Source organism: Prunus dulcis, chromosome 7, assembly GCF_902201215.1.
Source record: "Prunus dulcis chromosome 7, ALMONDv2, whole genome shotgun sequence".
NCBI classification, from domain to species: domain Eukaryota; kingdom Viridiplantae; phylum Streptophyta; class Magnoliopsida; order Rosales; family Rosaceae; genus Prunus; species Prunus dulcis.
Window position 1 is genome coordinate 13163955 of NC_047656.1, and position 4361 is coordinate 13168315.

At 37.7% G+C, this 4361-nt stretch overlaps 1 pseudogene; it reads right to left on the reverse strand.

The window, feature by feature from the left end:
• Positions 1 to 1774: 1774 nt before the first annotated feature.
• Positions 1775 to 3769, reverse strand: LOC117634978 (annotated as a pseudogene).
• Between the last annotated feature and the right edge of the window lie 592 nt (positions 3770 to 4361).

The following is a 4361-nucleotide window of genomic DNA, read 5'->3' on the forward strand; positions in this document are numbered from 1 at the left end:
GGATAAATTTTTGGATAAGATTTTTGGTTGCAACGTGTCTATATTTATTATAAAATTCACATCTCACTCATCATACAATTGAAATATTCTTGGTCTTCATAGTCTGACACAATCGAGTACAAGGACGACTCGATCATTGGCGGAGGCGGTTCCACCGGATCACAACGTGAGGGAGTATTTTCCTTTGGAGGATGTAATAGTGCCATTATTTCCGACACGGAACGCACCAAGGGAATCGATTGCGGACATTGTTCACTTGAGGAGCCATGTGTAATGGTTTTCCTTTTTTTTTTTTTTTGGCCTTGAATAATCTATTAAAAAAATTAAATTGGAAATGCAAGAAAATATAAAAAAGAATGACATTAAATTGAATAAAATGGCAATTAATTTTTTACCTCGTCGCCAAGATTTTGACCTCTTCGATCATTTGTACACGACCCTCCGGCTTCGATGGAAGATGCTATAAGATGGTGAATAAAAATGAAAATTGAAAGTGGGGGGCAAGTCCAAAATGCTGTTTCCAGCAACAAGAAGTGCCCCGGGCAAGGAGTGGGACCCAGCGGACTGGGCTGGCCCGAGCGCTAGCTCGAGTTGCACGGGCCAACGTTAAAAAAATTTGAAGCGCCCGCTACAGTTCCCCCAACGGCTAGCTTCCACGTGGGGCGCGCTGGGCTCTCCGATCAAATTTTTTCCAGCAATCCAACGGCAGCCAATTTTTATCCAATAAAAAAATGAAAAAAAATTGGAATTTTTTTTTAAAATTACCCAAAAATTACTGAATTTTTTTTATAAATACCAACCAATACTCTTCACTTTTAACACCAAATACTCATACATTTTCTTCTCCTTCAACTATTTTTCACTTTGTACCCAAATTTTTATTCACCCTCCCCTTGGTCCCCTTGCTGGAAATGCTCTAAAAAGACTGAACTGCATTATTTGAGCAAATTGAGTGAATTGCATGGATATACATGAGATTCTAAAAGAAAAGTCCATTTGGGTAGCTTGTTGGGCCCACTTCTAGGCGGGTGCCAGAAAAAACAACCATCACAAATGAAAAGTTGTCATGACAAGAAGTAGGCTCACGAAATTGGGCAAGCCCGAAAGCAAGACTTGCCTGGGCAAACTGATATCATATTGACGTTAGCATGACGTCAATGGCTAATTTAAATATCAAAAAATATTTTTTCTATAAATACCTAGACATGTTATTTACTTTCCACATCAAAATCCATACAAATTCATCTCATCATATCTCATGTAAATAGTGTTTGCCCTTACTTGCCTTTATCCTTTGCCCATGGTACAATGGGGTAGAAATGCTCTAACATACTAATTGCAAGGGAAAGTCTAGTTAAATAACTTTTTTTGTTGTATATCTTTTAATGGAAAACCAGATATCATCAATCAATCATCTCCATTTCCACACATTATTTCTTCAATAATGTCATACAACCTACTTCTCTCGAATTTTTTTTAAATTAATTTTTTATTTCAACTTATGGCACTTTCACATTGGATACTAAAGAATTGTTGTTTGTTTAATGGAATAATGTTGTTGAGAAAGAAAGTTGAAAGAAAAAATTGGGTAAGTAACATTTTCTTGCAATAAAGTTACAAGTTCGAATCAATCTATTTACAAAAGAGTTTAAGATATTGTATTATATTGTTACACAAGACAACTAATTAGATTTATTCATTCAAAAAGACATCATTAATAGTGTAAATTAACAAATTAAAATATAACATACTAGATTGTCTGGCGACAAAAATATTTGCGTGAAAAGAATTCATTGAAAGCAGACCTATTAAAACACATTTTTTTTTTTTTACACAAATGCGTCTTTAGTGACTATACCAAGCATTTTTTAGGCACTGCTAGTAATGGCACAGACTTTCTCATTGATATCCCCAACTTGTCCTTCCAATCTATAGTGTCTCTGGTGACATTTCCATCAAGTGACCAATCAAATTGGTGAAGCAATATCCCCAATGTAAGATGCAGCATTCTATGAGCCAGAGGCACACCTGCACACATTCTTCTCCCAGCTCCAAATGGAATCAACTCATAATATTGGCCCTTGTAATCAATTTTTGAACCTATGAACCTCTCAGGCTTGAATGAATTAGGCTCATCAACCCACACATCTGGGTCTCTTCCAATTGCATAAGCATTCACAAAAACCTGTGTGTCTTTTGGTATAAAATACCCCATGAAGTCGGTGTCATCCATAGCCTTTCTTGGTAGTAGAAATGGAACTGGTGGATGCAATCTTTTCTTTAATTATACCCTGCAAATAGGGAAGATTGTCAATCTCTCTCTCTTCAATCTCTCTGCTTGGACCTATCACTTGAGTGAGCTCGGCTTTGGCCTTCATCAATGTCTCTGGGTTGCATAGCAGCTCTGTCATTGCCCATTCTGTGGTGCTGCTCGTTGTTTCTGAACCAGCCATAAATATTTCCTGCACACAGTTTGTTCAATGATTATCAAAGCTTTTAAGAAGTGAAATTCTCTTGCCAGGCTTATCTTGTCGGAAAAATACTTAAGTTGTCAAATTGTGAATCTAGATCACACATTCATGTACCGAGCGTGATCAATAATTCAGATTCACAGTTTAACAGACAATCTATAAGAGCATTTGAGAACACGTTATGTCATGATCTTTAAAAACTTATATATAGTAATTTGAAGAGTTAGAGCTAAGCAACTACTTACCAGTATAAAAATATTGAGATCATGTTCAGAAATTTTGTCTGGTTCATCAATTCCATTGCCTTCAAATTCAAGCAACAAATCCAAGAAGTCCCCAGTTTTCTCTCTACCCACCCCTCTCGCTTCCATGCGCTCCTTCACAAACTTAGAGGCAATCTGTATAGCTTTTCCAAGGTCCTTTTTCATCTTCCTCTTCAAACCCTGTGGATCCAACCACCTTAGCCATGGAAAGTAATCAGCCATGTTTGCAGCCCCATTCCACTCCATCAGTCCATTCATTGCCTTAAAGAACTCCAACCCTTCGTTTGACTTAGGATCCACCAAGTCCCTAGACAGCATGAGGTTCCCAAGAAGGTTGAAAGTCATAAGAAACACAAAACGAGCCACATGAACTCCATGCCCTTCTTTGAGCTTAGAGGGCTTCCTCTTCTATCCACAACTGCAAGTTGTCAAAGCACTTTCTTCGAAGGAAGGCGGTCTCGTTGATGCGCTTGTTTACGACCATGTCAACCGTCATGAGCCGCCTCAACACCCGCCAGTGTGAGCCGTAAGGGGCTAGAGCCAATGACCCCTTGTGGTAGTCATAAACCCGGCACTTCATTTGTGGTGCGGTTTGCAAATGAGAGGTCATGGTTTTTGAAAAACTCAGAGGCTGCTTTGGCAGATTGAACTGACATAGTTGCTCTTGCACCAAGCCGTAGCCAAATTACAGGACCAAACTTGGGCGTTAGCTCAGTGAGAGTCCTGTGTGGCATCGTGCCGAGGTCGAACATGTTGCCGAATATAGGCCATCCTGGTGGTCCAGGAGGAAGCAGATGGTTGCCGGATTTTGATCTCCGGCGGATTAGCAAGAAGAGCAGAGCTGGTAACAAGAAGATGAGAAAATAAACTAGAAAATTCCAAGAACACCACTCCATTGAGTTGAAGAAACGAACCGTTGTTCCTGCTCTCTAGGGTCAATATTGTTGTCTGCAAGACTTGAAGTAAGAAAGCATGAAGGGAAGGTTCCCCTTTAACAAACTTTATTTGTAGGACGCTGCTTGCCTTTGTAGGACTTCCATTTTTCTTCTTCTCGGAAGGAGAGATTCTGTTTGACACATATATAAAAATAATTTATTAAAAACACACAAAAAGTAATAGTGAGCAAATGTTTGAAGGGGAAGTTAGAAAGAGTGTTGCTATTTCCACCTATTTGTACTATTTTCCCACGCACCTTATCTTCAAATTTTTAAAAACAAATTTATTTCTTTGTAAAATTACTTTTAAGAACTTAGCTCTCTTCAAATTTACCCCTATCCTATAGGTTTCAAAATATATTTCAAGAGAATGCTAGAACGCTCTGATGTTATTGATTGACATGATTATATCAAGTCATGCGACATGCAGCTATAAAGTTGTCTAATTTTCATTCAAGTTAATGAACAAAGCAAAATGATTCCACGAGTGAAATAAATACTTAAATCAAACTAATATAAAAAGAAGATAGTATTATTCATCTTTTCTCATATTATAACTACGAAAAATTATAGAAATGATACTGTACCACCACGTCAGTTGGTGGTATTTCTATTCAAAATATGACATGTGTCATTTTTCAAAAATAAATTATGCTGTTTTTACAGCTGGACTTTTACTCTCTAGAATAATA